General features: G+C 35.6%; 1 protein-coding gene across 12 annotated transcripts in view; it reads left to right on the top strand.

Annotated features, from left to right (window-relative positions):
* PDE7A (phosphodiesterase 7A) overlaps window positions 1–27,121 on the top strand; it is a 126,538-nt gene that overhangs the window by 6,572 nt on the left and 92,845 nt on the right. The window contains exon 1 of one of the 12 annotated variants that reach the window (XM_054656795.2): window positions 17,855–17,976. The exons of the other annotated variants lie outside the window; for them this stretch is intronic. The gene's annotated coding sequence lies outside the window, so the exon portion shown is untranslated. Of the gene's footprint in view, window positions 1–17,854; window positions 17,977–27,121 lie in introns of those variants that run through there. 12 annotated transcript variants of the gene reach the window in all.

The raw sequence follows: 27,121 nt of genomic DNA, 5'->3' as shown, positions 1-27,121 counted from the left end.
TCAAATGGAAACTTTCTGAGTGCGACAGGGAGACAGCCTGCTATTATTTGTTGCTGTTGTTGAGCAGCTGATGCAGTTATTCTGGGGCTGCTACTGTGCTGCCTAGTTACCCTAAACACATTATTTTCTCACTGTATTAATGGTATGTTGTACTGTTTACTGTTAAGTACATTTGTGTAAGTGTGAGAAATGATTGCTTATCACTAGCATATAAATTCAGAGTCAGAAATGATGGTGATGCCAAACAAGTACAGATCAACCACATGGGTGTTGAGATCGTCCACATGAGTGATGAGACGCCTTTGCTTTCTGGTGGGTCAGTGTACACAAACCTTGTTTCATGCACAAAATTATTTAAAAGAGTGTGTAAAATTACCTTCAGGCTATGTTTATAAGGTGTATACAAAATCTAAATGAACTTTGTGTTTAGACTTGGGTCCTATCTCCAAGGTATCTCATGATGTATACACAAATACTCCAAAATCCAAAAAAGTCTGATTGATATCCAAAACACTCCTGGTCCCAAGCATTTTGGATAGTGATACTCAGCCTGTAGTAATTTTTTGTTGCTGCTGTTGTTTTAATCGTTTGTAACACTGCCACCCTAACCAAGTTTTCCTTTGTATGCATACCCTTCCTTATACACAACCATTTTTCAACTACAGTCATTATTTCCATTCTCTCTTTAGCAGTGTTCTTAGTATATGACAAATTATCCAGGTCCTGTGAGTGCGAGAATAGTTCAAAGCCCCTTGGATAAAAGTTGGTTCCTCCTTCAGGAAGCTTACAGAATTGTGATAGAGAAAATGGTATGATTATATGTGGTGTAATTATTATACTGGAGTTATCAAGGTGTTATGAGATGATAAGGCATGTATGCCTAAATTTCTGGTTTAAATCAGGGTTAGCCTTATGTAATCGTTGAGGCTTTCTTAGGCCAAGGACTGAAGGTGAAGCAGTTGTTTCTAGACAAATGGGTGAATGTAGGGGGAGGAGGAAGGAGGATGGCCCACATGGATATGATCAGAGATGTCCAGTAGAACTTTCTGTGATGATGGAAATGTGTTTGCACTATCTGATGATAGTCACTAGCCTTATGTGGCTAGTGGGCACTTGAAATGTGGCTAGTATGACTGAGGAAATGAATTTTTACTTCAGTTTTATTTAAATAGCTACATATGGCTAGCAGCTTTTCAATTGGCAGAGCAGAGGTATTGTCAATAAACTAGAGTGAAGTCATGTTAATCTATGAGCAACACATTCTCTGAATGTTGAACATTTTTGTTTTTAGGTTTTTGTTGATGTATACAAAACTTCATTTAATAAATACCTTCATGCATGCTTGATAAAGTCTTTAAAATCACTAGGTTGGGTCAAAAGGTAAGAACATCTTTTGAAATTCACAAAAGGATCTATCCTTTGATATTACCAAAATAGGTGATCCTGTCTGTTTCATCTCCAATCATATATTATTAGACATTTTATAAACATTTTGCTACTATAGTAAGATGCACTGTGGTACGCTGAGTTTGTTTTAAATTGCAGTAAGCAGGAGTGTGCTTTCTGAAGTATTGCTTGTGCTGTTTGTATTTGCTCTTTTGTGAAATTTTATTTGCATATCCCGTGCTTGTTTATAAGGGCTCTTGTGTACCCAACATCAGCATATAAATGTGCATTATTCCAAATTACTGTTAGCATAATAGTTGCCTCTTTGCAAACTTAGATACAGAAGCTGATACAGGGACTAGTGTGGCCAGTGAGTGGGATACCCCAAGGGAAGTGGTTATATTTATGAGACCTTCCTACCTGTGTATTCTCAAAACACCTGTTTTGTTGGGACCTTGGCTTCATTTCTGTTTTCAGAAATGCTTCATACTTTGATTTAAATTTAATACTACCATACTTTAGCTTTCACTTCTGAGCTAATATATGTTTATATTTCAGATACATGCTCAAACATAATATTAATGTAAATCCATAGTGTATCTGGAGTGGGAGTGTAGTTCTAACAGGGTGTTCAAATTGCTAGTTTATAGGTTGTCAGGAACACATTCGGTCTAGGAGATGTGATTTATATGCCGAGATTTTACTGCTTTGTTGCTATGCCTAGAGTTCCATCAGCTGTACATGCTGTCTACCCAGGAATTCCTTCTTAAACACCAAAGTCTGCAAGAGGTAAAATATTAAGCCCTTCACAGAAGTTAGGAAGAGAGGGAGCTCACTTTGGGTGGAAAGAGGGAGAGGTGCCCTTCATTCTCTTTGAGGCAATTTTCAACTCTTCTCTTCTTTTCTCTTCCCTCCTCTTCCTTCACTATTGACCAGAGCAGTTATAGAGAATTGTGTTGTTTTCTGAGGATGAATGTAGGGGCAAGTTTGGGAAAAGAAGAGCTGAAGAAAGGGGGAGTGGACAAAACTTAGGTTCTGTCTCATTTTTGTCTAAGATCGTTAACAGTCATTTAACTGGATTAAAGACCTAGTAAATTTAGATGATGAAGAAGCCTTATTGCATGCAGGCCCTCTTAAGGAATTTACTTTTCTTTGTTTTCTTAATTTTCTTGTTTGACTTTATGGATCACATTTGTTTATGTGTTTACGTAAAATCTATTTCTGATTTTGCTAGAAGTCTCTTGACTAAAGATCTTTTCAGATCTAGACATTCTTAAATTCCCTGTGTTCACTACAAACAACTCCAATTCATTTTGAATCTTCTAATTTAAAAATAATTCAAAACTTAAATTCTGGCTGTGAAGTTGCTTATCTTTTATGGTTAATTTGAATTGAGAGACAATTTTGACTTTATTCTCTTCCACATTTAAATGGCTTATTCTTGCCTAAAAGTAACATAGACTTTGTTGATTTTTTTTATATTGTTGCCAAACATGCTTTTCAAAAGGTTATTCACAAATAAGTGATACTTTTGCATATTTGCATTCAGGTATAATTGTTCATAGGATCAGCATATGAGGAGAGGAACAAAAACTAGATTTGTAGATGAGCCTTCTAAACTTGCAGGGCTTTATTTTGGCTGCTGGTAGGTTCCTTTTATAAGGGAAGGGACTGTGCCAATGATTGTATGGTTGACACTGAAGCATCTCCTGCTTATAATTTTCTTTGAGTAGCAATTTTGGAACACTGCTCCATGCCTCCACCTGCTGGTAGGGATGGCTCTTCATTTTCAGAAAGTGATGGCTAGAGGGAGATGGAGAAGACCAAGGCAAGTCAGGGTAGAATTTGGGGGAGAAAATTAGTTGTTAACTGGGTAACTAAATTTCAGCAAAGTCTGCTTTACTTATCAGAATTTTGAGTAGAACAAAGTGTAGTTCAGGACCATATAAAGTACTTGGCAAGTGGTTCTTAATAAAGATGCAGTAGTTTTGCTTTAGTAACAATTATAATTACAGCTGACCCTTGAACAATGCAGGCTGCAACTCCCCGTGCAGTCAAAAATCCACATATAACTTTTGACTCCTCAAAAACTTAACTACTAATAGCCTACTCTTGGTGAGAAGCCTTACTGATAACATAAACAGTTGATTAGCACAAATTTTGTGTATGTATTATATTCTGTCTTACAATAAAGCAAGCTAGAGAAAAGAAAATGTTATTAAGAATATCGGAAGTAAGAGTTTGCTATTCATTAAGGGGAGGTGGATCATCGTAAAGGTCTTCATGAACCTCATCATCTTCATGTTGAGTAGGCTGAGGAGGAAGAGGAGGGATTGGTCTGTCTCGGGTGATGCTTTGCAAGTTTTCTTAAATTTTCATAAATCTTCACAAAATTTCTTAGTATATTTATTGAAAAAAATCTGCTTGTAAGGGGACCTTTGCAGGTCAAACCCATGTTGAATTGTCAACTGTATTTGTTTCTGTTTTTGGAGTAACTCCTATATGGCAGATACTTTTAATTAGTGTGGTGTTTTTTTGTTTTGTTTTGTTTTTGTTTGAGACAGGGTCTTGGTCTGTCTCCCAGGCTAGAGTGCAATGGCAGTATCTTGGCTCATTGCAACCTCTGCATCCCGGCCTTAAATGACCCTCCTGAGTAACTGGGACTACAGGCATGCCCCACCATGCCTGGCTAATTTTTCTAGTTTTTGTAGAGATGGGGTTTTGCCATGTTGCCCATGCTGGTCTGGAACTCCAGGACTCAAGTGATCCGCCCACCTTGGCCTCCCAAAGTGCTGGGATTACAAGCATGAGCCACTGTGCCTGGCCCAGTTGGTGTTTTTGATCTTTACAAAAACTCTGTGAGATTAAGTAGTATTACTCTCATTTTTACCAAAGAATAAACTGAGTTTCCAGACATTAAGTTGCTCAAGGTATTATATGAACTTCCAGAAAGGCCTGTTGTGCTCCAAGACCTTCACTTTTAATCTGGCCTGCCTAATCAGGGAAGATGAGTGGACTACAGTTAGAATTTTGAGTTTACACATTATAAATTTTGTTGTCTTATGGATGTGGATTAGGAAAACACATTTGACTGATTATTTGATGTAGTTATTTGAAGTAATAACTTTCATTCTGATCTTTTCAAATCATATCTGGAGTATTTTGTTCTAAATGCCATGTTCTAGGAGGATATAACTCAGCTAAATTGTTCTCTGAAGATAATGAGCAGGTTGGTAAGGTGATTTGAAACCACTTCTCTGGAGAAAAAAAGTCTCAGATTTTAGCCAGCAGGGATAGAGATGGAGATGGAGAGTTGGTGAGAGGGTACAGAGCATTGCTGTCTTCCAGGATTTAAAGGACTGCCATGTGAATAAAAGGAAAAAGAGGGTTAATATGTTATAGATTTCGATTGGTTGTGTGTTGTTGATTGCTGTGCACTCTTCCTACTTTGTGTTAAGTGTCTCTAATTTGGAGAAGATATAAGTTTAAAGCTGTCATTTGTCCAAGGTAACACAATTAAGTAGTGGAAATGGGTTAAACTCTAGGTCATGCTGACTCTAAAGCCTGTGTACTCTCTTCTACTTCCTTTTGCCACATGGGAAAAGGACGTTACCTCAGAGGGTAAAATAAGTACCAATAGCTAGGAACAGTAGGAAATAAGGAGATCTGGTGTTTAACCATGCTGGTAATCAAAGAAATGCATACTAAAAAATGTGATACTGGCTGGGCATGGTGGTTCATGCCTATAATCCCAACACTTGTGAGGCTTAGGTGGGAGGGTTGCTTGAATTCAGGAATTTGAGACCAGCCTAGGCAACACAGAAAGATCCTGTCTCTGCAAAAAAAATTTTAAAAATTAGCCAGGCATGGTGACACGTGCTTGTAGTCCCAGCTAAGCTGGAGGCTGTGGTGGGAGGATCTCTTGAGCCCAGGAGGTCATGGCTGCAGTGAGTTGTGATCGTGCTACTACACTGCAGCCAAAGTGAGTTTATAGCTTGAAGGTTACACGTACACAATGCTAGTAAGATTTTAAAAATTAATACTTAAATTAGTATTTTTGATAATTTACTTTTGGGAATCTATTCTGAGGACATGACTAAAAATGTAGATAAAGGTTAATCTTCAAGTTTATTCATCCCATTATTTATCACTGTGAAAAATTGAAAGCATAATTTACAAATGATGAAGTAGATTATAGTATTATGTAGTATAGTATTTTTCATTGTTTCTGTATTATGTTAGCACTTAAATGCCTTGAAAAATTTAAAGGATATATAGAAATATAGTTTACAAATGGCTCAATGGATTCTAGTATTATTTCTATATTGTATATCCACTAAAATGATTTGAAGAATTTGAAGAATCTTTAATCACATGGAAGAAATGCTAGCAACATAATTAAGTGAAGAAAAAACCCAGAGTATCTACAGATTATCTTAATTGTGTTTAAAAAACAAATAACAGAATACATACATATCTATATACCATGCATGCTTGCCAAAAAATAAAGAGAAAGCTAGATGTATCCCAAAATGCTAACTGAAGCTATCGCTGGGTGGTGAAATTATAAGTTATTTTTAACTTCTTTATAATTGTATGTAACTTTATTGATATTCTTGTATTAACATGAATCTCTTTTTTAACCAAATTAATTTAGGAATAATAAGTCAAGTGAGTTGTATTTGGACCCAGATCTTTGGCAAAGCTGTTCGTAAAGGGTGGGCAGCTCATGGGTTTATAAATTCTCAACCAGTGACTGTTGAGACAGCAGCTTGAAAGGTATTTAGATAAGGATAGTCTCCAAGGGTTTGACTGATTTCTTCCACCTTCGTGATTCTGTGATTTTTTTTTTTTTTTTTGGTAAGTCATATATATGCATGATAGGTACACTTGCATAGCTCTGATTATTGTAAAGTAATTTTACTTTCCATGAGAGATCCTGGGAGGTAAAATTAAGTATAGTTATTGTTTTGAAGAGCTATTTGATGACAGCTGGTGAAGAGATCTTCAGCAATGGCAGTGGTGGAAGGAAGAGAGAAAGTTAGGAGTTAGGTCCTAGGAAGTGATTTGCTTTGGGAGGTAAAAAGTATTCCTACTGTTTTAGTTTGGAAAGACCAGGTAGATTGTGAAGCTAGGAACAAAAACGCAAATAGGAAGAAGAGGCAGGTTTGTTTTTCTTTCTTCTTTCAAAAACAAATGTGTGCATTTGTAGAGGGGGGTAGATAAGTTTACTTCGAATATGTAGAGTTCAAGTGTCTGAACATCCAGATGAGGATGTCCAGTAGAAAGGTTAGCACTAATGATATATTCTGACCTTTAGTATAAGGGTTTTCAAACATTTTGCTCATACAGCCTTTCAAAGAACTTGAAAAACAAAAAAGCTGTGTACCTTCTCCCACATCTTGAGTTTTTCATCTAAGTTTTAATATCTATAAATGATGTAATTTCTGGTAGTGTTCAAATCACAATTTTAAATGTATATGAGGGGATTTTTAACAATTCATTCATTAAAAAATATGTGAACAAAGTTAATTTTAACAGAATTTTTTATAGTCTTTTTTTTTTCTTTGAACTGTTATTTTTGTTTTACTTTCTCTACATATTATCCCAATGTATTCTTTTATGCTGGAAAGTATTTTTATCAATCATGTTATATTTTTCTGCAACATAAGGAAATTCATTCATGAATTTAGTACATGGGAATAAAAAGTGCTTTATTTTAATGGTCACTCAGTTCTGAGTTCTATGGACAGTTACAATACAAAAATACGGAAATTGTGTATGTCCATAATGCTCTGTGTCAGATTTATTTTGGACTGAGTTATCAGTTCAGTCATGTCCAGTAGACAATCAAAACAACATATGTTAATTACAAATTTTAATAAGTATTAAAGTAAAATTTTGTCAGAAATGCGTTTTCAGTGGGATAGATGGGGCTGATTTATTTCAATTATTTTATCCATTTCTAAATATTAGAAAAGATGGGGTTCTGCTTGATTCTGTTCCTTTTTTACTTTAATATTTGAAAGTGTTGAGAAACCTCACTTACGAATTTAGTAGATGGTCATTAAAAAGTGCTTTATATTAGCAGTAGCACCCATTCTTCTAGGTTGTATGCATAAAACAACAAAATAATCCATAATCAAAATTATTCTTAATGCTTTGTCAGGTAGCAACTGGATTTGATTCTCCTTTCATTTTCATGGAAGCGGTGACACCTTGATTTGAAAAAGAACCCTGAACTTAAAATAAATGTTAAAAAAAAAGAAAGAAAAAGGTTTCAGTGTTTTTAGAGTAATTAACTTTCTCAACATGAATATATTGAAATGTCCTTTTGGCCACCTGGATATTTTTAGCCCAAAGACAGTACTCGACAGCAAGTTTCAGAAAATGTGAGAGTTACGGTTTTCTTTTATGAAGTGGCAGAGGGGAATGAGGTAAAGGGAAAGAGGAAGTGGAAGTAAAGGAAAACAGACATGCTGTGTCAACATAATGGTTCTAGAAAACTGTACAGATGGAAAGTGAGAACCTAATCATCAATTCTCTTTACTCTCCATGCTGATATGCTTCCAGGGGTATACATGACCCAATTTGTGGACTGCTGGTTTACTGTATTCCCTTTGTTACTTGTTGCTGCCTTGTTGCTGTATTTTACTGCTCTCCATAGCTATACAGAAATAATACCTTATTCATCTGTCATTTTTTTTCTAGGTTTTTGATTGTTACTAGTTCTGGGTTTCCATACTTCATCACTCTGTGGAATCAGAATATCAATGCTTGAGAGGGACTTTATAAATAATTCCATTCCCAACATTTTAGAAATTTAGCAGCTGAGGCTCAGAAGATTAAGTGATTTGTCCCAGATCACACAGTAAGAGAGTGGAGAAGTTACGGCTTTAAATTTAGTTCTTCCAACTTTTAATCTGTTGCTTTTCTCACTATATTCCCTGCTTCCTTATAAAAGGATTGAGCTGTAGGAATTCTTTCAGTTGCCATCTTTCTTTAATGGACATTATTTGGGTGGCATATCTTCTTTAATACATTGAAGCCATCTGTTTATGGCCCAGTAATTGTTTGAAAAAGTTAAGAGTACAGACACACTCAGTTCTGAAAATATCTGAGTTACTTTTAATTAACATATAATCAGAGATAAAGCAAAGCCATTATCAAAAGTATAATGGGTCATTTGGGAAGATAGCATTTGATTTGTTGAAATGTGATTTATGTGCAACTTAACCTTTTATAAAGAAAGACATATCTTACTTGCCTTTAAAAATTAACTTATGAATGAAGCCATTTTCACCTTGGGGAACAAAAGTTAATATTCATAACATACAGCGAGCTCACTCTCTAGCACTGTTATGTATGAAATGGTGAGTAGTGGAATTTTTTAGTAATTTAAATTTTTTTAAAATTTTACTTTTTGTGTAAATTCTTCATAGTGAATATATATTTTAAGAAAAACAATGAAGTTATTCTAAAAAGTAAAATTAAAAGATTCTTTACTTTTAACAAGGATAATACAATCAAATACCCAAGAATGTAAAGACTACTCAGTAGAAAATTAGCAAAAGACTCAAGCAGTTCCAAGAAGAAATATAAATGTAGCAAAACATGTATAGCTTATCTAGTAATAAAGGAAATGCAAACAAAAGGTGGTTTGGCTTTGTTTTGTTTTGGCAGAAGAGTACTTTCATATTGGTGAAGACTGACAAAATCCACTGTTGGGAAGGATATAAGAAAATGAGTAATCTTATATGTGGAGTTGGAGTATCATTTGAGTCAACCTTTTGAGAGGACAGAAGGTCTGTGCTATACAGATGAAAGTTTTAAATGTGGATACTACCCTTTCTGCAGTCCTGGAATTTGTCCAAAGGGGCAATTGCAAAACTTTGCTAAGATATATGTATACAGGTTTTTGGTAACAATTTGCAACATTGGTAATGATAGATATTTTAATTCATTTCAGTGTTTATCAGTGGGGGATTGGATAAATTTTGGGTATTTTAATTCAACAGAAAACTCTGTATCCAATAAAATGATGCCAAATAGCCATATTTGTCATAGAAAGATATACATAACAATTTTGGGGGAAAAAACTAGTTGCAAAATGGCATGCCTATCAATTTAACAGACATGCCATTTAATGCTGCTTTCTACATCTGTATTTTTGGATAAAATCATGGAAGATATTATATATCAATGTGTGAAAACATCCAAATCTGGAAGGTTATTCAGTATAATGTTAACAGTGCCTATCTTTGGGTAGTGAGATTTCTGGTAATTTTTACCATCTTCCTACTTTTCTGATTTTTTTTTTTAAACAATGAAAATATATCTATTTCAGAAATCGACAAAGCTATTTTTTGAAATAGTCCCTTTAAAAAAGTAACATGTCTGTTAGAGTATCATATAAGTGGAATTTTTAAGTTATGAAGAGACTGAGGTCTAGTTAGTTAATAATCTAATGAGTTACAAGTGTGTGAGTTGGAAGTGGGTTATTCACTGCCATAGCCCTGTGTGCCTGGCACATAGAAGGTGTTCAGAGGTATAGTCTGTTAAAATGAAAGTAGTCATGTGTCGCTTAACGATGAGGATACATACTGATAAATGCATCATTAGGCGATTTTGTCGTTGTGTGAACATCATATTTACACAAATCTAGATAGCATAGCCTACCACACACCTAGGCTGTGTGGTATAGCCTATTGCTTCTAGGCTGCAAACCTGTACTGCGTGTTACTGTATAAATATGTAGGAAGTTGTAACACAATGGTATTTGTGCATTTAAACATAGAAAAGATACAGTAAAAATACAGTGTTATAATGTTATGGGTCCACTGTTATACATGCTATTCATTATTGAACAAAATGTGGTTATTTGGCACATGACTGTATAGTGTTATAATATTTGGAGGAATATGCTGCATTCTTAATGAAAAATGTAGAAAATTAAAGTGAGTGTTATGGTGGCTAGTTTACAAAAAACATTCTACCTACTTCAAAGCTAAGAAAATAAACTTTCTGTTATCATTTAAATTTACTAAAATATTTGAGGGTCTCTATATGCCTAATACGTTCGTAAAATCTAAAAAGTTGTCAAGAAAAATTACGGCTTAAGATCATAGAATATTACTATTAGAAGAGCCTGTAAACTTCTCATAACATACAGATCAGTAGGCTGAAACTAGAGAGGTTAAAGGACACACAAAGGCAATACAGAAATCTCTTCTGTTGAATGTTTCTGATTTTGACTATTCAGCCTTATGGAACACTTTTGGAGCGGGAAGGTTACCACTTGATAAGGCAATGCATTGTGGTGTTTAATGGTGTAGTGGGGTTGAATAGTGTTTACCAACAATTCTTGTTCACCAGGAATCTCAGAATGTGACCTTATTTGGAGTAAGGGTCTTTGCAAATGTAGTTAAGATGAGAATATATGGGATTAAGACAGACCCTCAATTCAATGAGTGGTATCTCTGGAGTCCCAGAAACTCAGACACACTCAAGGAAGAAAATCATGTGAAGATGGAGGCAGAGATTGGAGTGATGCAGCCACCAGCCAAGAACACCAAGGATTGCTGGGAGACATCAGAAACTAGAAAGGGGCAAGGACGATTCTCCTCTAAAGGCTTCAAAGGGAGCATGGTCCTGCTGACTCCTTGATTTTGGACCTTCAGCCTCCAGAACTATGAGAGAATATATTTCTGTTGTTTTAAGCCACCCGATTTGTGGTACTGTGTTAATAGCCCTAGGAAACTATTACAGATGGTTTTGATTATTTCAAATTTATTTGTTCATTCTTTCAATCAAATTTACTGAGCACTTACATGCCAGGCACTCTGCTAGGTATTACAGAGATAAATAAGACATTGTTCCTGCCTTCATTCTTGGGGTTTGACTCAGTAGAAAAAGCAGCTTTGTAAATAGACAGTTGCAATACATTTTGATACATGTTTTCACTAGAATGTTGTATGAAGTTAAGTGATGGCACCTGAAGCTAGGAGAACCTGGGATGTTTTATGAAGTGAGATCTTTGTGTTTGGTTTCAAAGATAGAGTTGAAACCAGCCTCCATAGGAATTCTGTTTTATTCTGCCACTGCAGTGCTATCAGTCCTACCTAGTTCAAAGCATATTTAGCCGGCTGCAATAGCCTCCTGTCACTAGAATTCTACCTCCACAATTTGGTTGAAGTAATTTTTAAGATGCAGTAAGATTGTGTCAGTCTATTGAAAACATCAGTGTGTTCTCATCACAGTAAAACACAATTCAAACTCCTTTTCATGATATGGCCCCATGTGATCTGGTCCCTGCTACCTCTTCAATCTCTTGGCCTTTCACAGTGGTCTCCCTGCTGTTTGTGAATATGCCAGCTTTGTTTTGGTCTTTGTCTTTGCATTGGCTGTTTTGTCAGACTCAGGCTCTTCCCATGGCTCCATGTCATTCAAGTGTCAGCCCAGTCTTTGCAGAGGAGCCTTCCTTGACCATCCTCTTCAAAATAGCACGCATCCCCCATCTGTCCCATTACCTGTTACACTTTGTTTTATTTATGACACACCTCACTAATTTGATTTGTATGTCTCTACCTGGCATTCATCTCCGCCTCACCCCCCACCTTCACCGCCATTGAATATGTGGTCAGCCAACAGGAGTCCTGTTTACCCTATTCACTACTGTGTCCCTAGTGTACATCACATAGTAAGTGTTCTTTACAAAAGAATAAAGAAAAACTTACTCATTTAATCTCATGCATACCATGTCAGAGCATATGTCACCATAACTTTCCTTTGGATGAATCCCAAATTGTATTCTTCCCACCTACCTCCTCCAAGATTCCACCTTCATCTTTATACCCTTTTTGAATTGCTCTTTGTAATATTGGAACTATCTTAATCTCTAAATATATAAATATAATATATGCAAGTCTTATTTAAGAATGCGTTGAAGTTTAGAAAAGTAAGGTGCCCAAAGTAACACAGCTATAAGTGGTATTTCTAGGATTTAAACTTAGATCTCTCTCTAACTAAAGCTCCTCTGCTATGCTGGTGTGGAGGCTGATGTTCTTGGTAAGTGGGAGGTATAAATCCAGAATTAGAATAGGAGCCCTGTCCATTGGAATAGAAATAGCAAACATTCATTGTTTGTTTCTATAAGAAGAACTGGGTGATATTTGCTAACAGAACCTTTAAAAAGTAACCTGAATTTTTTTTGGACTAAAGTTAATGTATGCTTGTTATAAAATACATGGAATATATGAAAAAATGTAAAGAAGTAAAGACCATCCATAGTTCTTCCACTGAGAGATAACCACTATTAACATTTTAGAATATTTTAATCAAGTATTTTTTATGTAAAAATATTGTGATGATTTTTGTGCATAAATCTTGAATTTTGAAATCATTTCCTAATGTAATTACTAGATCAAAGCATACTGTCAAATTTGTTTCCAGAAAGATGATGCCAATTTATATTTCCAATATATTTAGTTTCCATTTCTGGAATTTTTTAAATATTAAACTTGTAATATATGTTTGTTATTAATTACCTGCTCTATCTATAGGCATACCTCAGATATTGTGGGTTCAGACTATCACAGTAAAGCTAATATCACAATAAAGCAAGTCACGTGAGTCTTTTGGTTTCCCCATGCATATAAAAGTTATGTTTGTGCTGTACTGTAGTCTATTAAGTGTACAGTAGCATTATGTCTAATAAAAACAATGTACACACTTTAATTTAAAAATATTTTATTGCTGAAAAAGGCTAACAGTCATCTGAGCCTTCATCAAGTTGTAATCTTTCTGCTGGTCGAGGGTCTTGCCTCAGTTGATGGCTGCTGACTGATCAGGGTGGGGGTTGCTGAAGGTTGGGTGGCTGTGGCAATTTCTTAAGATAACAATGACATTTGCTGCATTGATGGACTTTCCCTTTCATGAAAGATTTTTCTGTAGCATGTGATAGTGTTTAATAGCATTTTTATCCACAGGCAGAACTTCCAAAATTGGAGTCAGTCCTCTCAAACCCTGCTTTATCAACCAAGTTTATGTAACATCCTGAATTCTTTGTTGTCATTTCAGCAGTGTTCACAGCATCTTCACCAGGAGTAAATTTCAACTCCGGAAACCACTTTCTTTGCTCATCAATAAGAAGCAATTCCTGATTAAATTTGAGTGTTACGTGGACAAGTTTCATGGCGCCCCAGACAATTACAATAGTATCATTAAAGATCACTATCACAGATCACCATAACAAATATAATAATTAAAAAGTTTGAAACATTGTGACAATTATCAAAATGTGACATAGAGATAAGAAGTGAGCAGATGCAGTTGGGAAAATGGTGCCAGTAGACTTGCTAGGTGCAGTTGCCACAGACCTTCATTTTGTAAAAAAAATGCAGTGTCTGAAAAGCACAATAAAGCAAGGCATTCCTGTATCTTCTGTGAGTTGTTTCTATTGGCTCTTGTTTTTCTGTTGTCAACTTAGTATTTTTATATCAATTTTTGAATTATTTTGTATTGAGAAAGAACATTTTATCATATTTGTGGGAAACTTTCCCTTTTTTTGCCTTATTTTTAATGTCCTACTTGTACTGCCAGATCTTAACTAGTAAGTCTTTAGTTGCTGTAATGATATAATAATAGCAGTAAGTTTATTATTAATAAAAGTTTTTAGTATTTTATAAATCTCCCACATGTAAACTTTTTGTCTTCAATATACTAGTTTGATAAAGATTTTAATATATTGCATTGGCTAATTGTCAGTAATTAATGACTAGTTATCTCTTCATGTTTTTAATATATGGTAAAGGTGACAAGATAAATATTTTTCTAGACCTGAGAATGTGGAATGGGAGGAAAAATTTTTATGCGTGTACCTGAATGTACTACAGAAGCACTCTCAGTGTTAAAGAAATTGCCACACATAATCTCCCCCTAAATCAAGTATTTTTAATTTTGTGATGTTATAGTAAGAAAAATAGAAAATAAGACCCATTTAGACAGATTAGTTTTCTAAAACTTTTAAGTTTTTAAGGAGAATTTATATCTTGCAAACATTTAAAGGGATTTTTAAATAATAATAACATACAAGAGGACAATTTGAAGGTAAAAGCAGAACATAGATTACCTGCAATCTGTAGAAACATCATTATTCAGTTTAATGTTTTCTTTGTCTCACAATGAAAATTCTCCAAATTCATTTTTGGAGAAAAACTTTCTGGAAGTGACTTTAAGGATTTTGGTGGTTGGCCTCAGCTCATTTCTATTTGAGGTGTGGTTTTTCAAACTTTTTAGAGGTTTTCCACCCTCTTCTCCCCATCAGTGGTATTTTTAAATGTCTTTATTTTAATGTTAGGATACCTTAGAGCAGGATTCAAGTGGGCTGTGCCAGAAGAACCACTGGAAATAGAAAAGTAAAACTTGAAGATTTTACTTGTATTTATTTTTAACTTTAATTTTTTTGATCCTAGTTTTATTTATTTTCCATAGAGTGTTTGTGTATATATATATATAGATAGATAAGTTAATAGATAAGATAATGAGATAGATAAGATAATAAGTGCTTTAAAATTTTGGAGACTACTGCCTCAGATAGTCTGTTAAATTACTATACATTATTTCCACCTCCTCCAAAAATGGGAGTGGGGGAGCCTGTATAGAAATGTTTGTAACACTTCAAACATTTTGTAACACTTCAAACATTTGGGGGTTCTTGAAGTTCTCTCATCATACCCCTAGGATACCATGTATCTATAACTTTCTTTGCTTCCTGAGTCCAGTTGCCCTCAGCTTTTTCTCTACTGATTTATTTGACTTTATTAACCAACTCTGGTTTCAGTTCTTAAGGTTACAGCCTAGGATTAACTCTTAGCACAGCTGACCTTGTCCACTGATCTGTTCCGACTTCAGTATGTTTGGTTAGAATATGTGCTTCTTAAGAGTGGATACTGTTTATTTCACTTTTGTAAGCCCAGTGCTTCACACCAAGTAGATATTAGCAAATACAGAAAGTGAATCAAACCATTATCAAGTCCTGTCAGTGACCCAGTCCTACGGAGAGTCCAGCTGTCTGCTCTACCCACACTTCCTCCTTTTTCTCCTTCCCACAATGCCATCCCTTTCTCTGCGGTGGCATTCAGTCATTTCTGTTCTAAAATACCATATGCCATCTCAAGGTGGCTACTGTTTTTTCTTAGAACGACAGAGGATTTCTGGAGCACTTCTTGAAGTGGTATAGCATTCACAGTCTCTCATATAAAGCTGATGGACGGCAAGGTCAGAATGAGGGGGCAGGTTTCCAGCCCCTTAAAGACTTTACAAAGGTCTCTGGATTTCTCCTGGGGACTTCTTTCTTTAATAGATGGGTCCCTGTTGAGTAGCAGGATGACTATAGGCAGCCCTTACCTTTGGTAATCTGTGGGACATAATCCCAGGTCAACATACCCTCTTTGTTTTCAGCATAAAAGTATGGGACTAGAGAGTACTAAGCCAAAAGGCAATGGTTATAAAATTCTGCCTGTTAGGAACTGGATCAGCTCGTTCAGGTATGACACCACTGGTGTCCAGTAGAAATGTACTGTGAGCCACGTGTGTAATTTTAAATTTTGTTGTAGCCATATTTTAAAAAGTAAAATGAAACAGATGAAAATAATTTTATTTAACTCACTGTATGTAAAACTTTATCAACTTAACATGTAATCAAAATTAGAAAGATACTGATATATTTTATAGTTTTTAGATAATAAGTCTTCAGAATTCAGTGTGTATTGTCTACTGGGAGCACATGTTGATTCTGACTATCACCATTTCAAGTATTCTATAGCTACAGATGGCTAGTGATTCTCATTGGACAGCACAGCTCTAAAAATGAACATTTATGGTACATATTGCTTGGGAGTCAGGGTACCACTTCTATAGATTTGCAGTAGCAATATATTACAGGGTTATACACGTTTCTTCCTCTTCAAAACTTAAGTTTAATCGTTGGGGAATATCAAGATACTGTATAAATTGGCTGTATTTTTAGAGGGATTATATAGTTTCAAATATGAGAGGATGGCAAAGTTTTTACATTTATTTTGCTTTCTTTGGGTTGGGCTGTTTTAGTTTCTTGGTTTGGGGAGGAGAGAATTTTAACCTTAAATTGCTATTTTATGAGAAGCTATGCTTTTCACAGTGGGAACAGTGCTCATCCTTCTTTAGACAGATTTTTAGGTTAATGGAAGCTTCATAACGCTTTTTAGGTCTGGTTCTCATATCTCCTTGCATTGAGGCATTATTTTCTCTTAAAAAAATACAAATATGAAAAAAGGGTTTGTTTTTTTTAAAAAAAAAGTCAAAAAGGCCTATTCAGTTATATGGAGGTAGTCTTACTGGTTAAGGCTACTAGCTAGTGCCCTTGAGAAGTATGAGTAGATAATTCTTATTAAAGAATGCAGATGACACTGATTTGCAGACCAAGCACCTTGGATTTGGAATATTGGCCAAAGGACCCATGTTTTATAATATGAAAGTCAATAGGATAAAAAATTCTTAAATCTATTTTGGAACTGCTTTTCACTGTTTTATTATTTATATCCTCAGTTGTTTAAATCAACAGTTTCAGCCAGGCATGGTGGCTCATGCCTGTAATCCCAGCACTTTGGGAGGCTGAGGCGGGTGGATCATCTAAGGTCAGGAGTTCGAGACCAGCCTGGCCAACGTGGTGAAACCCTGTCTTTACTAAAAATGCAAAAATTAGCCTGGCATAGTGGTGTGCATCTGTAGTCCCAGCTACTTGAGAGGCTGAGGCACGAGGATTGCTTGAACCCAGGAGGCAGAGGTTACAGTGAGTCAAGATTGCGCCACTGCACTCCAGCCTGGGTAACAGAGCGAGACTCCATCTCAAAAAACAAACAAAAACAATTTCAACTCTTAAAATTGTCAAAGTAATTTAAACAACATTACTGAAAGTTTGATAAAGAATAATTAATAGTTCAACCACCAAATATTATTTTTATGTATTTCCTATGTTTATATACATATTTTAAGGTAGTTTTGATCATTTGGTACATTTAATTTTATAGCTTTGGGGGATATAATTCCTTTTCTTTTTTTTGAAACAGGGTCTCACTCTGTCACCCAGGCTGTAATGAAGTGGCATGATCTCAGCTCACAGCAACCTCCGCATCCTGGACTCAAGCAGTCCTCCCACCCCAGCCTCTTGAGTAGCTGGAACTACTGGCATGTGCCACCGTGTCCCGCTAATTTTTGTATTTTTAGTAGAGACAGGATTTTGCCATGTTGGCTAGGCTGGTCTTGAACTCCTGGCCTCAAGTGATCCACCTGCCTCGGCCTCCCAACGTGTTGGGATGACAGGCGTGAGCCATCACACCTGGCCATGTAATACTTTTTAAAATGTGGATTTTTACAGTTACTTAGTCTTCATAATAAGATAACATTTTATTTTGCTGTCATGTAGTAGGTTGGAGATATTCTATTCTGCTCCATGAAGTAATACAGGGATCCACTTGTCATGGTTGTACAGTTTCACACTTCAGTCTGTGGGGAGGAGAAGGAGGAAATTCAGGACAGCTTGCCATTGAGGAGGTGAGCAGGAAGTTCTGCTATTTCTTTTACTCACATTGCATCATTGGTGAGAACTTAGTGACACAGCTATGCCTACCTACAAGGGAGGCTGGGAAATGGAGCCTATGTGACTGATTGTATGCTCAGGAAGAACATGAGAATAGATGTTTTGGGAGACAACTAGTAGTGTGCCACAATTTGAATAAAATTAATCTTACTAACTTTTGTCAATGGGAAGAATTAAGAAGTTTACAATGGAATAATTTTTGTAATTTTAACTTTTAAGGATTATGTAATGTATCAGTTGTGTGTACCATGGTTTCATTAATATCTAGCTCTGCTAAATACTTACATTGCTTTAAATTTTTTGCTGTTAACAATAACTTTGTAAGGACATGCTAATTACAGCTTTCTCCATATTTTGGTGTTATTTCTTTAAGGATGGTTTTTATAGAAGTGGAGTTATTGGTCCAAACAATTTGAACATTTTAATAGAATTTTTATTTCTTAAACAAGTTTTCTTTTCTTTGAGACAGGGTCTCGCTATGTCACCCAGGCTGGAGTGCAGTGGTGTGGTCTGGGCTCACTGCAGCCCTGAACGTCCGTGCTTAAGTGATCCTCCCTCCTCAGCCTCAGAGCAGCTGGGATCACAGGCATGTGCCACCACACCCAGCTAACTTAAAATATATTTTTTTGTAGAGACAGTGTCTCACTATGTTGCCCAGGCTGGTCTTGAACTCCTGGCCTCCAGTCCTTTCACCTTGGCCTCCCAAAGTGCCTGCATAACAGACATGAGCCCTTACACCCACCCTTACATTACTTTTGTAAAGCAGCCATTTCAGTGCTCTGGAGGTTGACTAAAGGCCAATTGTATAAAACTTTGAAAAATGTTATGCTCTTGAATTTGGAGTGAGAACAGTGGGAGTCAGTGGCCATTCTAGCTTGAGGCTACTCACATTCCCCCAATTCTGCCCCAGCTTGGTTGGCATGAAGGTACTGCCAGTGAGAAGCAGGACATAAGGACCTCAGTTTGAAGGGGGCTTAGTTCTTTGGAGTGGTGGGTAATGTTGTGGATATGAATTTGCAGAGGTACAAGGGAAGACCAGGGGCTCAGCTCAAATAGCCTGAAGATTCAGTAGTGTTTGGGGCAAGAATATTCCTGGATGAGGCTGTGCATGTGCTCAACAGAGACCTTAGAAAGCCTAAGGTATTCACATACTTTTGGCTGGTTCCAAAGGTGCATGCTTGCACATAGGAGACTTGAAATTTCTCCCTTTGGGAAGTTCAACTCAGAGCAAACTTGAAAACAGACTGAACTTTGAATGCACTTCCCTGCCCACACACATGCCCATCAACAAAGATGGAAGCCTTGCTATCTTGCGGTATTTGAACACAGTCTCTGTTCAGTGTCACAGTGACTACTAAATTGTGCAAAGGGACAACTAGGAAGGCAGGCTTAAAAATAAAAAAGGAGAATATATTAAAAAAATGAGCAGAGATATCAGTGATTGTGTACAACAGAGGAGACAGATTTCACATATTTGTCTTGATCATGATGCTAAACAAAAAAGAAACAATGGCAACACTACCTTTAATGGGGAAAACAGAATTCTGAGTCACTACATTATCTAAAATCCCTAGGTTTAACAACAAAAAAAATTACAAGACGTAAAGAAACAGGGTGACGCATACACGAGGAAAAAAAAAGTCAGTAGAAATTGTCTCTGAATGTCCCTAAATACTGGATTTAATAAAGACTTAAATTACTATAAATATGTGAAAAGAACTAAAGGAAATTATATTTAAAGTATAACAGTGTCAACAAATTGAGATTCTCAACAAGAATATAGAAATTATTTTTTTAAATAACAAAAAAACTGGCTGGGTGTGGTGGCTCATGCCTGTAATCCTAGCACCTTGGGAGGCCGAGGCGGGCGGATCACGAGGTCAGGAGATTGAGACCATCTTGGCTAACACGGTGAAACCCCATCTCTACTAAAAATGCAAAAAATTAGCTGGGCGCAGTGGCAGGCGCCTGTAATCCCAGCTACTCAGGAGGCTGAGGCAGGAGAATGGCGTGAACCCGGGAGGCGGAGCTTGCAGTGAGCAGAGATAGCGCCGCTGCACTCCAGCCTGGGCGACAGAGTGAGACTCCATCTCGAAAAAAAAAAAAAAAAACACTCCTTGATATGATGAGATATGATGAGAGGGACTTCACCTCTGTAGTGTTCTCCCCTAAAACCTATAACCTGAGTCCGATCATGAGAAAACAACAGATAAAGCCAAACTCAGGCTTATTCCATAAGAGCACCTGACTAGTACTCATCAAACCTGTCAAGGTCATGGAACACAAGGAAAAACTGAGAAATTATTACAGGGCAGAGGAGATCAAAGAGACATGATGACTAAATGCAATGTGGCATCGTGTATTGAATCATGGACAGGAAAATAACAATAGAAAAACTGGTGACAAAGTCTATATTTTAGTTTGTTTTGTTGCACCAATGGAAATTTGTTCTTTCTGATAAACGTACCATGGTTATGTAAGACATTTCCATTATTATGTCTGTTAATGTAAATGTGTTATATATAGACATGTTTGTGTATTTGTAGATGTGTGTTTATGTATATGGTATGTAAGTATAACACAGTTATGTAAGATATTAATTAGCATTAGGAGAAAATGTTGACATTAGGGAGGCATATATAGGAACACTCTACTATCTTTGCAACTTTTCTGTAAATAATTTATTGCAAACTTAAAAGTTTTAAAAATCAGATGGAAATTCTAGAGTTGAAGAATACAATATCTGAAATTAAAAATTCACTAGAGGGGCTCGTAGCAGATTTGAGATGGCAAGAAAATGAATCCATGAACAACAGACCAGTAGAAATTATTCGATCTTGAAAACATTTGAAAAAGGATGGAAGAAAATTGAACAGAGCTCAGAAATCTGTGAAAAACATTAAGTGTACTACAGATGTGTAATGAGAATCTCAAAAGGAGAAAGGGTCAGAAAAATGACCTTTTGGACAACTTCTCATATTTGATGAAAAACATTAAACTACACATCCAGAAGGTCAGTGAATGTGACTAGGATTAATACAAAGAGACCCATGCCTAGACATAGTCAAACTCCTGAAAGATAAAGAGAGTATCTTGAAAGCAGCAAGAGAAAATCAACTCACTACACAAGAGGGAAGCATCAGCAATGACTAAGGGCTGCTTTCTCATCAGTATTGGTGGAGGCCCAAGGCAGTGGGGTGACATATTCAAAGTGCTGGAAGAAGAAAACTGTCTGTGAAGAAGTCTATATTTAGCAAAACTAACCTTTAAAAATGAAGGTGAAATAAATACATTCCTACAGAAAGACAGAATTTGTAGTTATCAGACCTACCTTATAAGAAATACTAAAAGATTAAGTTCTTTAGGTTGATAGGAAATGACACCAGATGGAAACTCAAATCCACAAGAAGAAATGAAGAGCACTGGAAATGTCAATATGTAGGTTAATATAGAAGACTATAAATATATTTTTTCTCATCTCTTCTTTAAAAAGCATTGAATTCTATCTAAAAAACAAATTTAGTATCTAACATTACCTTCTGCACATTCGTCCTAGTTGTAAGCAAATTGCTTTCACCTCTTTGCCTTTTGATTCATAGAATAGACTGTGATAATGATACTCAAAATTTTTTGTTTCAGGATTCTTTTCCACTTTTATTATTCTGAGAACTCTAAAGAGCTTTTGTTTATGTGGGTTTTATGTACTGATATTTATTGTGTTAGAAATTAAAACTGAGAAAAGAGCTAAATATTATTCATTTACAAGAAATACCAATTACATGTTAACATAAATAACATGTGTTAAATGAAAATAGATATTTTCCAAAATGAAGTAGGAGAGTGGCATTGCTTTACATTCTCAAATCTCATTAACGTCTACCTTAATAGAAGACAACTGGATTTCACTTTAGGCTTTGCACTGAATTTGTTATAGTGTGTTGCTTTGGCTGAAGTAAGTGAAGAAAATCTGGCCCCCACTAAGATGTAGTCGGAGGTATATTTTAAAAGCCCTTTCGTATAATGGTGAAAATTCTGTGATATGACAGTAAAACTCAAGAAGTGATAGTTTTGTAAAAGTTAGTTACAACATAGGATCTGAAACCATATCAACGAATTTTTTGTACTGTTACATTAAAATCCATTATTCTATCAATGGATCTTAGCAATGTATAATTCTATCTCTAAGACCCTTTGAAAAGGTATTGGGTCTCCCTGTAGCACACTTTGAGAATCATCTGACTATTCTTTCATTTTTAACATTTATTGGAATTTTAGTATAAAATGAACACATCTCTCTTTTTTCTTGGGAAAAGTTTTAAAACAGTTAAAGTTGCTTCAGTGAGCACAGATATTTTTTGTGTCATGATTGGGAGTTAGTTTTGCTTATCTTTTGCCTAGTTCTTAAATCTCAAATTTTGTTTCACAACTTGGTAATCAGAGACCAGATCCTGTCTCTAAAGTGTAAAAAAGGTAAACAAAGGTTTTCTGTGTGAAGTAATTAGATTTGAAAAAAACTGCTAGGGTAATTGAGCCTTGCATTAGAATGTTATTTAAATGGTTTAATTGGTATTTGAGATTTCTAAATTTAATGGCTCTTATAAGTTAGGGCTTAGTTTAAACTCTCGAAAGCTGGGATCATAGATTATCTATCATTACTATGTATTTAATTTAAAACCTAGTTATATGAACATCACCATTACTGTAAATACATTATAAATATTGTCAACATTATTGTAAATGTGTATTATTCTTTGTGGCAAAATTAATTTTTTTTTTTTGAGATGGAGTCTTACTCTGTCACACAGGCTGAAGTACAGTGGTGCAATCTCAGCTCACTGCAACCTCTGCCTCCTGGTTTCAAGCAATTCTCCTGCCTCAGCCTCCCGAGTAGCTGGGATTACAGGTGCCCACCATCATGCCCAGCTAATTTTTGTATTTTAGTAGAAACGGGGTTTCACCATGTTGGCCAGGCTGGTCTTAAACTCCTGACCTCAGGTGATCCATCCTCCTCAGCCTCCCAAAAGTGCTGGGATTACATGTTGGTCAGGCTGGTCTCGATCTCCTGCCCTCAGATGATCTGTCCTCCTTGGCCTCCCAAAAGTGCTGGGATTATAGGCATGAGCCACCACACCTGGCCAAAATTAAATAATTTAGAAGGATATAAAATACACTTAAAGGTAACTTCTTCTTAGCAATTCCCCAGAGTTAAGCAATGTTTATAGTTTCCTGAATGCTTTTTCTGAAAATTTGTTCACATATAAAGATAGATATCTTCGTATGTATTATATATGTACGTATTATATATATACACATATGAAAGTCCTTTTTAAGCAAATGGAATCATACTACATTTTGTTCTATAAATAAATGTATCTTGCACATCTTTATATCAGTATAATAGGTCAGTTTCATTTAATCATCTGCTTAGCATCTGTGTTACTGCATTGGTTATGTAAGCCAAGGTCTTCAGAAAAAAAAATTCAGTAATGAAAACACCACTTTTAAAATTAGTTTGCACTCAAATGTTGCTCCTGACCATTTATTAACAATTTTAATAAAAGAGAATAAAATCATTTGCAAACTGAAATTGCTCAACTTGCAAAATATGCAGGTGTTTATGAAGTTCATGGGTGTGATATTAAAGAACTCAAAGCTATTGACAGTTGAAGAAGAGAAAATTATCAAGGTTGATGATATAATAGATGCTGTAAGGGAGCCTGATTTGACTACCAGACGATTAAAGAGAGGACCTTAGGAAAATGGATGGAACCCTTCAGAATTTTTGCAAGAATATCTTCTTTGTAATTGTCCCATAAGAGAAAAACATGAAGGATATCCAATAGTGCTATTATACAGTTTTGTCAAAAAGATTACATTAAAAAATAAAGTTAATGCTTGATTCATTCTTTTAGTCTAAGAATTTTGCAGTTGAAATTATAACTTAAATTTTGTCAAATATAAAATAAACTTGTTTTTATATTTTTGTCTTATTTTTCAAGTCAAAATTTGAAAATCAGCTATCATTTTCAATATTTACAATTAAATTTTGGTTCCTGGTCTAAGAAGATTCACTAAATGGTCTTTTCCCAGTTCATACCAATCATCTTTGAAAAACTAGGATTTCATAACTTTCTATGAATGGACTGTAATTTAATCAGGTCCCTACTAATCAAGATGCTTAGGCTGTTAACAGTTTTTTGGTTGTTGGGTTTCTTGTATTTTTTTTTTAATAGTACTTTCAAACAGTGCTGCAGTAAATATTCTGTGCATATATATTTACATTCCTATGCTAATATATCTGTGACATTCATTTCTAGAAGTGGTAGAACTTGGGTCAGAAGCTATGTGCATTTACAACTTTGATATCTCTGAAAGGGTTATGCTAACTTACATTCTCACTACAAAACTGTATGTTTTGTATTTTTATTTGTATTTTTCACAGTGCCTACTCCGTCCAAATCTTTTCCTTTTCTTGAATTAGCACAGTGAGTTCAAATGGTGAGGGATATGGTGTTATCCAAATGTGTTTAGTTCCTGAGCAAGTGTAGGGACAGTCCAGATAATGAGGGTTCATTTGAAAATTTATTCTAATGTGTTTGGTTCCTGAGTTGGCTAGTGAGCCTTTGAACAGTGCGGGTATCTGTTGTTTCTCGTTATCTCCATACCCTTACTGGCAGTGAGGTGTTATCAGTCTTTCTAATCCTTGCCAGTGTGATAGGTAAAAATAAAAAGGTATCTCATTAGGTTTGTTTTGCTTCTATTAAAAGTGGTGCTATGCATGTTTTTATGTTAATAGCATTTGTATTTTTCAAAAATATGTATCTGGTCATTATCTTGTTGCATTATAAGAGTAAGAAAAATAAGGTTTTATTACAATATTACCAATATTTTATCTAATGTCTTGTCTTTTGACTTTTTATGGTAGTTTTTTTGTGTGTGGTGGGTTTATTTAATTAAATGTGTCATTTTCTTTCCCACTTTTAAGGCTTCTGGTGCTGTATCATGCTTAGAATATTCTCCTTACTACTTCAAGATAATACTTCCATTGTTGTATTCTTATACAGTTCTTTTACATTATTCTTTATGGTTCTGCTTCCACAGTTTGTTTTTCATGTTTTGATCTTTGCTCCATCTGGAATTTATTGTGGTATAAGGAATAAGGCAGGAATTTAGCCTTTCCTCCTCTATTTACTAGCCAGTTTCTCCGAAATCATTTATTAAATACTGCATCTTTTCTCCATTTATTTGAAACACCACCTCTATCACATGTGAAATTCTTGTGCATGTATTTTGTTCTCTTTCTGGACTTTTTTTTTTTTTTTTTTCTGTTTTTGAAACGGTCTCGCGCTGTCACCCAGGCTGGAGTGCAGTGGTGCATTCTTGGCTCACTGCAGCCTCCACCTCCTGAGTTCAAATGATCCTCCCACCTCAGACTCCTGAGTAGCCGGGACCACAGACACACGCCACTCTCCTGGCTAATTTTTTGTATTTTTTGTAGAGATGGGGTTTTGCCGTGTTGCCCAGGCTGGTCTCCAACTCCTGGGCTCAAGTGATCCACTTGCCTTGGCCTCCCAAAGTGCTGGGATTACAGGTGTGAGCCACCTCGCCTGGCCTGGACTTTCTATTCTTTTCCATTGATCTGTCTATTCATGTTCCAGTATCAAACCATTTAAACTAATAGTTTAATAATTAATTTTTGTATTTGATAGGATTATTTTTCTCTCTTCCCCCTCCCTGACCTTGCGTGTATGTTTATTATTCTGGAAGAATCTATCATTTGTCAAAAACTCCCTTCTTCCCTCTAACTACACACCAAGTATTTTTACTGGAATTGTTTGAATTTGTAGTTTAGGGTTAATTGGCATTATTAGACCATGTGAGAGTTAAAAGGATTAATCCAAATAAAGTGCTTAGAGCAGTGCCTGGCATAAACAGTCAAAGGAGAATAGCTGCTGTGCTGGATATTCCTTTTATCCTTCAAATATATTCTCTACTCTTCATCTTGCTCTCTGCTGAAAGAGGCTAACCTCTGTGGAATCATCCAGCCTCTCATGCCGTCTGGCTTCTCGTTGGGTTGGCCAATGGGAGGCCTAGCAGGAGATGGGCGGGTGGGAGGAGAGAGAGTTTAGGGTACATTTCCCAGCTTTTCCCCCTGGAGGGCTGTGTTTGTTTACCTAAGGCCACATTTCTTGTCTTCTCTCCCACAGTGAGAGTCTTCACTAGGGTTCAGTAGTAACATCTTCCCACTATTGCTAGCCCCTGGGTGCTGCACCCTGGCCAGACCTCAGTAAACAGTCCGTTCATGAAGTTCTCTTTAGTTACCTCCTTGAGTTTGTCATCAGTTTTCTGCTGGGAACCTGACTGGTAAAGTTGCTCTCATCTTCCTCCTTTTTTTCTCCACTTCCTCCTCCTGTTCATTTTAACTGCTAGCACTGAATGTTCCTATTCCAGTCTTCTCTATCCTTCAATAGAGATTTAAATTTTCTTCATAGAGGCCTTTACAATTTTTGTTGTTTACACCCAGATTTACTTTTATTTGGTTGCAGATATAAATTTTTTCCCTCATTATGTTTTCTACCTAATTGGTTGTATGTGGGCAAACTATAATAATTTTTGAATTAATTTTGTAAATCAGTTGTATACTAAGTTTATTGTTTCTAATAGTTTTTCAGTCCCTTTTCTTGTCTGTTTCATAATCACCTGCAAATAACAGTTTTACCTTTTTCTTACTTTATTAGGAAATATTTATTGGGAATGATTGTTTCTTAAAATATGTTTGAATATTAGGAGTATTTATATGGGAGTGATTGTTTATTTTATTCACATGATTTTGGGTCATTTATTGAGATACTTTAAGTTTTTCACCTTTGCTCTAATATAGTAAATTACCTTAGTGGATATTCTAATATTAATTTATCCTTAAAAAATAGGATGATTTTTACTTGGTTAAAATATATTGTTCTTTTAAAACAAAAAAAATGTATTATTCTATTGATGACTACTTGCTAATATTTTATTTAGGGCTTTTACAGCAATATTTTTTATTACACTTTAAGTTCTAGGGTATATGTGCACAACATGCAGGTTTGTTACATATGT

Source organism: Pan troglodytes, chromosome 7, assembly GCF_028858775.2.
Source record: "Pan troglodytes isolate AG18354 chromosome 7, NHGRI_mPanTro3-v2.0_pri, whole genome shotgun sequence".
Lineage (NCBI taxonomy): Eukaryota > Metazoa > Chordata > Mammalia > Primates > Hominidae > Pan > Pan troglodytes.
The sequence above is the reverse complement of the archived record's forward strand: the minus strand, read 5'-3'. Positions and strand labels throughout refer to the sequence as shown.